Here is a 13,476-nt window from a genome sequence, read left to right as displayed (position 1 = left end):
CATGTTATTACCAGCATTTGTCTTGTTCTGTGCAGAACGCGACGTAACTCGAGATTGAATAAGATTATTCTCCAATGAAAGGCACCAATGTTTACCTCATTTGATTGTTTGTTTAATATGTCACAGAATCCCCTTTTCACCTGAAAAACACCAGTTGCAACGAAAATGGCCGCTATGTTGATTACATAGCTTCACAGCTTTTCTCTCTTTTCATCTATCGATGGAGATTAGCCTCCGAAGTGCATCGCGAAAATTTAGAAGATGAAGTCGAAAATATAAAGTAAAACGTTACTCGAGCGTTTTAACTTTAGGAACTCTGAAACAGTACTCAAGAAGAAGATGTAGTTAGTATATTGTTAGCTGCAGCATTAACTCGATGGAAGTGTTAGTTTCGTGCTGTGTACAATATATTGGGAACATCTATTACTGTGGTAAAATTAAAAATACATGCGATGGCCGGGAATCGAACCCGGATCAACTGCTTGGAAGGCAACTATGCTGACCATTACACCACCATCGCACGACAAGACTTGACTGAAGAGAAGCAAGAATGCGCCGCAAATAGCAGGATGAGCCGCGGAGGGGTCCCCCTCCTTCTCCGCGTCCTCCCTCCCCCTCATACAATGACGTCAGAAGCGTGCCGTTGGATAGAAGTGTTCACAGCTGCAGGTACAGTTACCGCGCGGCCGGCTGAGTACGTTGATTGATGCCTGCAACGAAGCAACTACCCAGCTTCCAGGACCGATGAAGCTGTGCTTCTGTGGTTTCCTTCAATTTCAGCAGCCGTTATCTCAAACTTTAGGATACTTGACGGCGTTCAGTTAGGTTTACCTCGTGAAGAACTTTGAGGTCGAGGCAGCTAGCTGTAGACGATGTGAAATTCGATGCACAAATTAACCAGTGCCTCTTACCCGTGTTAACCGTCTAGCGCAACCAAATATTCCATGCACAACGCGCAGTTTACATTATTTACAAATTACTCTGCAATTAAATTTTGAATACCTCTGACATGGAAAGTTGGCACTCTAATATAGTTGCATATAATGAGCTGTTAGAACTAACTGCAAGTAGGAAATTTAACCTTCCGAAGATCATAAAGTCTCACGGAAACCATCGCAGATTCAACGTACTGCTCTCCTTAAAAACAGTATAATCTCTGGCAACTGTAACTCTAAAAACTCTAAGAGATTGCGTTAAGGAAATATTATCGCATGAAATTCAATGTAATTTAATTCTAGTTTGAGTCCAGTACATGTAATGTAATATTGATCAGAATTCAAGCAAAGAACCATAGATGACTCTCTTATTAAAACAAAGAATATTTCGCAAAAATATAATCAAATGTCAATGTATTCTTTTCTTTATAGCATAGTTCAAAATATAATAAAATAATAATGCATAGCCGCCCGGGGTCGCTGTGCGGTCTGAGGCGTCTTGTCAAGGTTCGCGCGGTTCCCCCCGTCGGAGGTTAGAGTCCCCCTTCGGGCATGGGTGTTTGTATTGTCCTTTGCGTAAGTTAGTTAAAGTTAGATTAAGTAGTGCATAAGCCTAGGGACCGATGACCTCAGTAGTTTGGGCCCATAGTCCTTACCACAAATTTACAAATTTTTAATAACGCATAAATTTATTTTTAACAAAGAATATCAAACTCTAACTAAATGACGACATATTTATTTCTTTTGATCTTTTGATATTTATTTTACTGAGCAAAATGCAAAAAAGTAACAATAGGCAAACTTCGTTGGAACACGAAACATTCAAGAAAATACAGGGAAATAACAATGGATAGATCGATTTTGAACACAGTACTGTTCAGAAAATACTACATATAATGTCTTTGTACCTCAAGCAAAATGTTTGTTCATTGCAAATCATTCATCAAAATACGAGTAAATAATAGTGGACATGTTAGGTTTGGACACACAACACTGATAACACATTACTTCTGAGTGCAGAACCCTGATAACACGTTACTTCTTACTGCCGGGGCAACAACATTGAACGTGTCCTTTACAAACATTTTTATCACATTTTGAACACATAGTACGAGTCTTATTGCCACAACTAGGACAAAATTTACATCTGTAACGTTTACAGATTTTCTTGGCCCTGCTACAATTTGGTACAGAGCCTGATCTGGACTGGTCCTGTGTTAGTATCTTATCACAATAACAGTTGACGTTGCACTTAGTGGCAACTGTTTCCTAGCTTCTATGTACGAAGTAACAAGAAGTCTTCCTAGTCCCTTGAGGGATATTCTTTTGTTAGGAACATTCCTTTTCCACTCTGGACTGATTTCTTTCCGTAGTCCAAAAGCACTGTACGCAGTAGCGTCAAGCAAATGCAGTTAAAGGGTAACGACTGGCCTGTCTCTTGCACGTGTATGTGACTATAAGCTGTTAAAGTGTGTCAAATGCATCAGTCGTGGAACTGTAGTCTACTATCATTAATGACTTTTTATCATCTCTGTTGCTCATTTCCTTATTGTCATGCATTGTGCTCATCAGTACCATGTTCTAGTTTTTCTTTGGATTGTAGAATATTACTGTGGTATTTTTCGTGAAATAGAATTCTGAACTGTGGACATCTTTGCATGATAACTTAGGCAGTTATGTTTTGTTTTTTCTAGTTGTACCTAAGATTGTAATTTTTCTTTTGAGAAGTGCATTATCCAACATAGCGGATGTAAAAGAAATGATCAAATTCTGTCCTCTTAGCTCATATGTCAGATCCATGACTGCCCGCAAACAACGCCAGTTAGCTTTCCCGCATACACTTGTATTCGGAGCATACGAACTGGCACTGGCGCACACTGTTCCTATCTTTATCACATGCTTGGCGGGTTTGCTTGGAATATGTTGTTCGAATGGACTGCGACCTCTAAGACCCACCAGTTGCTCATCAACATTACATTTGATCCAGAATCATACAATGTAGCTAGTATTTCCCACTGTTTCAGTAACATCCGTATAGGTGATAGTTTGTTGTTTGCTCTTAGCATCCATCTATAAAACTTGTTATAACGTAACACTACAGAGACGTGAAAGAATCTTTAGTAACACTACAGAGGACAAATTGATCCATCTGATTCGAATCCTATAAACTGCTTGTTGATGCACCATACAATATATAAACACCAGCAAGAAATAACGCACCGGTATGTGCTTCCAATTTATTTTCTTCTAAATCTTCCCATTTGTCACGTACGCTCTTCGGCCCTCAATATTAGTATTTGCTACATAATACTGCAGACCGTTTTGTTCATAACTGCTAGAAAAACAGATATGGTATAATTTACTCTGGACGTAGCATATCTGGACGTTTCTTTCATTATGTTTCCACTAGATGCCCTTCCATGATGAGGAAAGGGAACAAATCTCCATTTGAGGTTCGTATCTTTCGACTGAACTACTGCAACAGTTGCAAATTATAGGTACTCATCTCATTGTCTGCAGCGCAATCTTCCCATTCTGACGCAAGGTGAATGCTATCTTCACCATTGTGGTTTTCTTTTTCTGAAATATCCTCCCTCTATCAGACATATTACTTAGTTCTTCTAATTCATTTCGGTTAGGCGATATTTTGCCGTGCTGACAATACACCACTATTTACTGCAAGAGCTGAAAATGTCAGTCAGTCGTACGTTACTGCTTTCTTACGCTCCAAGATTTACATATTTAACAATATAGTCGTATATTGCTGCAAAGGCAAGTAGTGACATCCACTGTTTCGTACGTTGATATCTATATGCATTTGGATATATTTGAACGTGAAACTCAATGTTGTTGTTGTTGTCTTCAGTCCTGAGACTGGTTTGATGCAGCTCTCCATGCTACACTATCCTGTGCAAGCTTCTTCATCTCCCAGTACTTACAGCAACCCACATCCTTCTGAATCTGCTTAGTGTATTCATCTCTTGGTCTCCCTCTACGAGTTTTACCCCCCACGCTGCCCTCCAATGATAAATTTGTGATCCCTTGATGCCTCAGAACATGTACTACCAACCGATCCCTGCTTCTAGTCAAGTTGTGCCACAAACTTCTCTTCTCCCCAATCCTATTAAATACCTCCTCATTAGTTATGTGATCTACCCATCTAATCTTCAGCATTCTTCTGTAGCACCACATTTCCAAAGCTTCTATTCTCTTCTTGTCCAAACTATATATCGTCCACGCTTCACTTCCCTACATGGCTACACTCCATACAAATACTTTCAGAAACGACTTCCTCACACTTAAACCTATACTCGATGTTAACAAATTTCTCTTCTTCAGAAATGCTTTCCTTGCCATTGCCAGTCTACATTTTATATCCTCTCTATTTCGACCATCGTCAGTTATTTTGCTCCCCAAATAACAAAACTCCTTTACTACTTTGTGTCATTTCCTAGTCTAATTCCCTCAGCATCACCCGACTTAATTTGACTACATTCCATTATCCTCGTTTTGCTTTTGTTGATGTTCATCTTATATCCTCCTTTCAAGACACTGTCCATTCCGTTCAACTGCTCCTCCAAGTCCTTTGCTGTCTCTGACAGAATTACAGTATCATCAGCGGACCTCAAAGTTTTTATTTCTTCTCCATGGATTTTAATACCTACTCCAAATTTTTCTTTTGTTTCCTTTACTGCTTGCTCAATATACAGATTGAATAACATCGGGGAGAGGCTATAACCCTGTCTCACTACCTGCCCAACCACTGCTTCCCTTTCATGCCCCTCGACTCTTATATAACTGCCATCTGGTTTCTGTACAAATTGTAAATAGCCTTTCGCTCCCTGTATTTTACCCCTGCCACCTTTAGAATTTGAGAGAGAGTATTCCAGTTAACATTGTCAAAAGCTTTTTCTAAGTCTACAAATGCTAGAAACGTGCCTTTCCTTAATCTTTCTTCTAAGATAAGTCGTAAGGTCAGTATTGCCTGACGTGTTCCAATATTTCTACGGAATCCAAACTGATCTTCCCCGAGGTCGGCTTCTACCAGTTTTTCCATTCGTCTGTAAAGAATTCGTATTAGTATTTTTCAGCTGTGACTTATTAAACTGATAGTTCGGTAATTTTCACATCTGTCAACACCTGCTTTCTTAGGGATTGGAATTATTATATTCTTCTTGAAGTCTGTGGGTATTCCGCCTGTCTCATACATCTTGCTCACCAGATGGTAGAGTTTTGTCAGGACTGGCTCTCCCAAGGCCATCAGTAGTTCTAATGGAATGTTGTCTACTTCTGGGGCCTTGTTTCGACTCAGGTCGTTCAGTGCTCTGTCAAACTCTTCACGCAGTTTCGTATCTCCCATTTCATCTTCATCTACATCCTCTTCCATTTCCATAATATTATCCTCAAGTACATCGCCCTTGTATAGACCCTCTATATACTCCTTCCACCTTTCTGCTTTGTGTTCTTTGCTTAGAACTGGGTTTCCATCTGAGCTCTTGGTATTTATACAAGTGGCTCTCTTTTCTCCAAAGGTCTCTTTAATTTTCCTGTAGGCAGTATCTATCTTACCCCTCGTGAGATAAGCCTCTACATCCTTACATTTGTCCGCTAGCCATGCCTGCTTAGCCATTTTGCACTTCCTGTCAATCTCATTTTTGAGACGTCTGTATTCCTTTTTGCCTGCTTCATTTACTGCGTTTTTATATTTTCTCCTTTCATCAATTAAATTCAATATTTCTTCTGTTACCCAAGGATTTCTACTAGCCCTCGTCTTTTTACCTACTTGATCCTTTGCTGCCTTCTCTACTTCATCTCTCAGAGCTACCCATTCTTCTTCTACTGCACTTCTTTCCCCCATTCCTGTCAATTGTTCCCTTACGCTCTCCCTGAAACTCTGTACAACCTCTGGTTTAGTCAGTTTCTCCAGGTCCCATCTTCTTAAATTCCCACCTTTTTGCGTCTCAATGAAGTAGAAGTGAGTATTAAAAGAATCTGGTCATTATGACCCAAGGAAGATAAGTATAACAATTTCAGCTATCAAAATAAATGTTTTTTCAACAATGCAATGTTTTGTGGTAAGTAATTATGAATACAAACAAAAACATAAATTTAAGGTCAGCACGCTATATATTTAAATTAGTAATAGAAAGATTAATTAACTGGCGGGTCATATTGAGCAAGGATAACAGCAACATTAAACAGGAGACATCTCCTCAACACACAAGGAACGCTGCTGCTCGTCTTATAAGGAACACCTTGCGTGCGACATCTCTATGATGGCATGCAACCGAATGAAAATTAGTCTGTTGTGGAGCTTAACGTGAAACTGGCTATCCTTTAAGGCGTAGCTGCAGACAGTGCGATTAATCGTTTTATAGGCACGGAGAAAACAAACATTCAGTGGTTACCGTTGGTATGAATTGAAATGTCACGCACTTTTCCGTAGGTATGTTTGTTCTAAGCAGGCCAGGAATCAAGCAAAAGCAAGTTCTTTTTTTCAACTGTTCGCCAAAAGCAGTGCTCATATTTGTAGTTGTCTTACTTCTTTTTTCCCCACTCTTGCATATTAAGACCTAAGTATTCTCTACCTCCCTTGTCAGAACACGTACACAAGAAAGAATCGTGGGGAGCAGAGCACCTCGAACTTCCCAGCCAATTTACCATCCAGACTAACTGTCGGCGTAATTGCATACGATTGCGTTAAAGCATTGATGTTAGTTGATCTTGATACAACTCTTGGTACCTCTAAATTGGAGAGTTCCTTTCGTATAGATTTCCTATTCAGATCCCGATTGGTCGGGGTTGGAAACAAATTCCTAAGTTTATTTTTATCATCTACAAATTTTCGGGCGGATTCTGTATTTTGCTGTGCATCGTCAAGTTGACGCTTTGTTTGAAATTTCGTTATCTTATGTCTTCCAATTCCGTTTGGAGTTACGCAACAATCCACTGTTCCCCTAGAAATCACTTAATCCGTCACGCGCAACTTAACGTGCATAACGCATTAGGTCACTATCACCTCTTTTAAGTGTCTCGAGCAACTACACGATCATACTGTTGCGAACTTAATCGAAATCTGTTCATAATTGGTTTTTACTCTGTTGCGGATAATCTGCCATGTACTTAATTATGTTTAGTACCTGCTCTTTGGACAAAGATTGTCCTTTTACTACGTTTCACTAGACGGGATTTGTGGCTCCCTGTCCGGCAGTGATGATGAACTACATGTCTCGACGCCTTCACTTGTTATGCATTTATCATCATTATTGTACTCCTCACGTACATTTTCCGCAAAGTTCAGCGTTTACACCACCACGCGTTCCACTGACTCATCTTCCAGAAACGCTAACATTTCATCTGCCACTTCTTTCTCACTCTCCGAAAATTCTTGGACTCCTTTCTGACGAAATGCCAACTTCTGAAAGTGTGATCACAGATATAATGCGATGTTTGCTTTGTTTATCGTTGCCATTGCTCTTTGTATCAACGCCACCAGTTCTGTAGCTCTGTTGTGAGTTATTCTTCGACTAAGCGGTTCAAATACGCTCCGTAGCTTCATTCTGTATTCACCATTGGTTACCTCCACTTCCACCCCCTGTTACCATTAACGTCCGATGTTGTTGATCCATGATAGACAATATGTGAGTGTCAAATTTCGTAAATACCATTGGCGACTTAGCACTCAGGGGTTCCTTGTTAGTACGGGACTGTACAGGAATGATTCAGCTGCTCTTCACAGATACTTCCGGAATCTCTTAAGGCAGAGTCATTCTGTTTTCACCCAGATGAAGCGTGAGAAAGTCCTCAGTAAACGTAGTGTAGTATGTATTTTTCTTTGAACCTGATGATAGCGTAACACCCGAAAACATGTTAGTGAAAAATAATAAATAGTGTAGAGTGTCTGTGTTTTCCTCTAGAATCAATTACCATCTCGTTTCATAGCTATTAATTAGGCCTACAGAGATAAGTCTCAACTTTGCTTTATCAAACGGAGATATAAAGGGTATTTAAACCGACAAACTCTGGGAGGTTGTAGGTGACATCAAATCAAATATTTTTCCCTAATGTCATTTTTTCCTATGAGGATTATTTAAACCGGTGGAGGCCATATTACGATCTTCAGTTGTTAGAGGGCGTATTACGCTCTTCAGTTGTAGACAACTGCTGTCCACCAGTGTAGTAGTGCGTTGTCTGTGTTTACTAATGGAGCGATACACCTGGAGTGAGTACACTGATATGGTTGGTGCGCACCACAACGGACGAGCTGCACAGCGGGTTTATCAACAACAATATCCTAATCGCCGTATCCTGCATTATACGACCTTAGCTCCTGTGTACCAACATATGCGTGAGTAGCATGGAGAGCTGCATGAAACCAGTCTTACGACTCAAGACCACAACAACAACAACAACTAATAATGTGTGTTATAGCGTGTTTATGGTCCAGCCTTAGGAATATTTATTTAATTTCAAGTTATTTAAATGTAAATCTAGTACTTCGAATGTGTTTCATATGTTTGTGTCAGTGCGTTGGATTGAAGACACGGCGCGAGTGCTCTAGCCAATCGCAGCGCTCGTGAATGGGGAGACTGGATGGAAGCGAGTTCGGGAGAGTTCTGGGGAGTAAGACACAGGACACGAGAAGTGCTGGACGCGACAGCGCGAGGGAGGCACGGTCGCGAGAGACACTTGGAGTGTGGAGCGGTTTGCACGTGATCACGGGAGGTAGAAATACTTCAGAGGGCCAACTTGTGACATTTCCGTGGTTTCTACAGTGAAGACGAAGTATGCGTTTAGAAGTGAGTATCTCGCGAGCTATGTTGTCGTTCATAGCTAATTACGTACAGTCGTGGACAAAACGAGCGAGACCCTTCGCCGTTTCTTTATGCTGATCCGCACGGCTTTAATGTCTGCTACACAGCATAACAGGCAAGGCGACGAAGTGCTACCAACATACTATGGAAGTTCGCTCAGCTGATGTGCTGAGATAGCTAGCACTGGAGAAACTCGCGCTTCGAAAACGCCACAGCATCGTCTGCCACCACTTCGTGGGAAACGAAATACCTGAAGTATAAGCTATTGTGTTTTATTGTTAGCTATTCACTATCATTACCCGAGTTACAATTTACTCATGTAAAAATGGTACTTGTGGCATAATTGTCGTGAAGCCACATTTTACATCTAAGGTACTGGACCCTTTCTCGATTTCTTTTCGATTTGTTGTATCTTTTCGGAAACAAACACAAGGCAATTTTCTGCTCTTCACCAGACTGCTGCAGCTCATAAGAGGAAGGAACAAAAACTGGGACATTCGTTGAGACGGGGGTGCTAAATACAGTTACACCGACAGTGTGGCTTGCCTATCCACTTGGTCCTGTTACCGAACCATCTATACTACCACGACCCATTCTGACAAGAAATACAGTACTCCTGCAGCACGTTACATATTACTATTTATTTTATACCCACGTCTATCAATGGCGTGTAACGGATTTGAGTTACCAGTTCTTTCAAACTCCCCTGGACCATTTTGGAAATCTTGTCACGACTGTAAAATTCGGCGCTGTAGTTCTGCAGCATCATCAGCGGGAGTGTTGTACACTACACTTTCGAGATAACCGAAGACAGAGAAATGTAGATGATTGAGGTCAGGTTATCTTGGACGCCAAGGTACAGGCCCTTCTCGACGTACTCGTCTTGGACCATATGGGCGTGCTGGATGTCGTCTTACATCAGCAACAGAATGTGCCGAATTCCCATCAGACATCTACAAGATTACAGAATGACGGGCCGTGGATGAAATTTGAGCGCAGTTATATAAGAACGTAATCGAAAAGTCTACAGTTCCGATAAATTTATAATAACTAGGACAATACAGGGGTTGGATAAAACTATGAAAACAATTTAAAAAACACATTACCATGCCTAATACGGTATAGGAAACACGTTGGCCCTTAATACAGCATCCAGTCGTCTCGGAATGGATAAATACACGTTCCGCACGGTTTTCAAGGTGATCTAATGCCGTTCTTCCTGCAAAATAGCGTACGTTACGGTAGTGATGATGGAGGTGGACAGCGATCACGCACGTTTTTCTCCCAAGTGGATCACAAGGGTTCAATAATATTGAGATCTGGTGAATGGTGGCCAGGGAAGATCACTCTTGAGACGTAAAGTCGGTCAGAAGCTGGATGTAGTGTGAAACAAGACTCATTCGACTAAATGAGTTTCTTCCATTCTCCAAAGGCGAGGTTCTATGGTTTCGGTACAACATTTTCCTGTTCAAGACATTTCCATAACTGACGAGTGATTTTGGGATTCCTGCTCCCCTTCGCCGTCCGGGGTGGCCGAGCGGTTCTAGGCGCTACAGTATGGAACCGCGCGATCGCTACGGTCGGAGGTTCGAATCCTGCCTCGGGCATGGATGTGTGTAATGTCCTTAGGTTAGCTAGGTTTAAGTAGTTCTAAGTTCTAGGGGACTAATGACCTCTGAAGTTAAGTCCCATAGTGCTCAGAGCCATTTGAACCATTTTTTGCTCCTCTTCCTCCACCTGTAATTCCCAGATTATGGAGCTCTCTTCGTGTTGATTTGGTGCTGACAGGGTTCGCAAAAGCGACATTAAGTTATGCACTGAATTTTTCTGCTGTCGTCCTCTCGTTTTTCGTCACAATCCTCCTCGATGACCGTTTATCACGATCAATCAACACACACTTTCGTCCGTGTTGTGACATAGCCGATGATGCTTTTCTCCTTTCTCTGTATACGGTATTAATCTTCGATGCGTTGCCTTTTGAAACACCAAACACTTCGGCTCCCTTGGTTTTACGAAAGCATCACGATACGAGCACCAACAATTTTCCCACGTTCGATTCCACTTAGCTCCGATATAATGCCCTCGCAACTACACGGCACGCCGTTCTAATCACGACTGACACGTGCAACGTATTGAGGACATTGCACACGTGCCGTTCGTGGTCAGATACAACAGCACAGCCTGCAGGTTTGGTTAGCAGCTGCATTTATGTTCCAGCATGCATTTATCGCGCTATTTCCACATTTTTGTCCAACTCTCTTACATCCACTTCAACTCTGAGGCGGCAAGTAGCTATACATTCGCTATTATCTCACAAACGGCTTCTTTGCGGACCTGTATTTACTGCACTGTTTTCGCTTCTGTAGTTATATCCTTTCAACCGTGTCACTTTTCATTGTTAATTCCAGATTGATTCTGTTGGAAGCTATAAAAGAAGCTGCAAGAAAGTAATTGCTTTGAGTATTGCATTTTATGTGTCACAGCATGTTGAAGACTCACAGAAAAGCAAGTCATTGTACCATTTGTTAGATGAAACTTCCTTTCTATAAAATCGAATTTCTGTCTAACAGTTAGCGTGTTGAGAGAATAAAAAATGACACTCTGTGCGTCTGTAAGCGCCCTAGTCTCTCTTCTATTATTGTCATGGCACCTAAAAGAAGCATAGGATGGTTGTTACGGTATTTTGCTCAACATAGTTTGGCGACAAAAGCGTCCCATTTTTTGCAGCGACTCCCACGTAAGTCCCGTGGCATGTCTATTACGTTTTTGCACGTGCTACACCGACCTGTTGAGATACTGCCAGCATGTCGCTGAATTCGTTAGATGTCTGCTGGCATGCCTACTGGATAAAGTCTCCAATAACTTTAGAGTGATCGCTCTAGCGGCTTGTACGGAATTCATTTACTGATGTACCACGCATTGCCTGAATACATCCCAGAAATCTAAGTCCTCCACTCGCCTTCCCTAATGCTGATTTTACGATATTATCGCGTTTCACATAGCTTCTTGTGTGGTGGTGTTGTGGTGTTCAGTCCGAAGGCTACTCCGATGCTGCTCTCTATGCTAATCTGCCGATGTGCGCATAAAAACGACATATTTCCGGGTCTCATATCTGGGGTTCTGTTAGAGGTAGAAAGGTAGAGTCGAGCGTTTTGGATAGCCCTTGGGATAAAGACCATTTATATATCCAAAAAAGCATCGTTTTACTGTAACTGTCCTACAGTGGTCGTCAGAGCTTAAATATCCCTGCAGCTTAGGCAATGGAGCAAATCCTTTGGTTCTTTTTGCCTTATATTTGGTATATCGTGCACCTTACGGTATTTACAGAGGCACCATTTAGTTCATGGGCGGTTCCTGAGAAAACGCGAGAAACATTGGTTCTGGTACCAAAACTGAGCCGTGGATTTGAAGACGGCTATGGACAGAAAATGGCTGAAGTTTGTAAGATATATATTCCTAAGCTCTCGATCTCGAAGTACCTTGAAAATTCTCTCTCTCTCTCTCTCTCTCTCTCTCTCTCTCTCTCTCTCTCTCTCTCTCTCTCTCTCCATCAATTTCCGAGACACATGTTCAAATTTGCCTTACTCGTACGTGTAAAATACAGCCATAAAATCAGGTGTGAGACGAAAATGTAGTTCATAAAGTGACGTAACGCAGAAAAATATGTTGTAAAGTGTCTCCGTTATCATCATAATGGTGTTGGGAACCCCATGTCTCATTACCGAAGCACATGCAAAATTTTTGTGTACCTAAAATCCTGTATGAGGTGTAAAATTCTGTGGTTTTGCACCATCGCAATTTCACGTAAGTAATCTATTAAAATTGTACTGGTCCGTAAACTGCTTTTCTTATTAGTGCTATGCCCTGCTGTAGCTAAAAGGCGAGTATCTTCCTATACATTAAGACTCTGACTGATAATTGGGGTACCAACTACCTCATACTCCCTTTCTAAGCACCTTTAAAGAATTTTCCCAAATATTTCAGCATGCTAACATATTCGTGCTCTCTTGTGCTGAGAGAGGAGAGTGGTAATGGGCAAGAGATGGTGAAGTGGTAAGTACTGGAAGACAGTAGACAGTGGTTGTGATGCAGAAAGAGCGAAGGAACACGAAGGAACAGTGATAAGGTCAGAGAGAGAGAGAGAGAGAGAGAGAGAGAGAGAGAGAGAGAGAGAGAGAGAGAGAGAGAGAAAGGGGAGGGGGCAGCGGAACATAATTGACAGCGACGGTGTTAGGAAATGAGTGAAGGATACAGTCCCGATGGGAGAGGAATAAAGAGGAGGAGGAGGAGGAGGAGGAGGAGGAGGAGAAGGAGAAGGAGAAGGAGGGTGATGATACGAGACAGAGTATATAACACTGACAGGGAGGGAGAGTAAGAAAACACAGCAGCAGTGGGAAGGAATGAATAAGTAGCAGTAAGAGAGAGCAAGGAGGAGGCAATGAGAGGAGATAGTGGTAGTAGGACGGAACGAAGGAGACTGGCCGTCAGACAGGAGAGTGACGATTACAGAGACACAGAGATATAATGACGATCAGTTGGGCTAAATGAGTGACTAAGAAAGAGCAGTTGGGCGTGGATGGGCATCAGTGATGGACTACTCGTTATGAGCGAGTTACCGTTATGGGAGCTTGTAGGAGCGAGAGGTGAGCTGTAAGTTAAAAAGATAGCGAATGGGCCCTGATGCCAAAGTTTCTGGGAATACTATTAAAGGTGCTGAGGAAGGTAGA

At 41.7% G+C, this 13,476-nt stretch overlaps 1 non-coding gene across 1 annotated transcript; it reads right to left on the bottom strand.

Annotated features, from left to right (window-relative positions):
• Positions 1-448: 448 nt before the first annotated feature.
• Positions 449-520, bottom strand: Trnag-ucc (transfer RNA glycine (anticodon UCC)). Its single transcript has one exon. It is a non-coding gene; the product is annotated as a tRNA-Gly (tRNA).
• Positions 521-13,476: the final 12,956 nt, after the last annotated feature.

The sequence above is a fragment of the Schistocerca serialis genome, chromosome 8, assembly GCF_023864345.2.
Source record: "Schistocerca serialis cubense isolate TAMUIC-IGC-003099 chromosome 8, iqSchSeri2.2, whole genome shotgun sequence".
NCBI classification, from domain to species: domain Eukaryota; kingdom Metazoa; phylum Arthropoda; class Insecta; order Orthoptera; family Acrididae; genus Schistocerca; species Schistocerca serialis.
The sequence above is the reverse complement of the archived record's forward strand: the minus strand, read 5'-3'. Positions and strand labels throughout refer to the sequence as shown.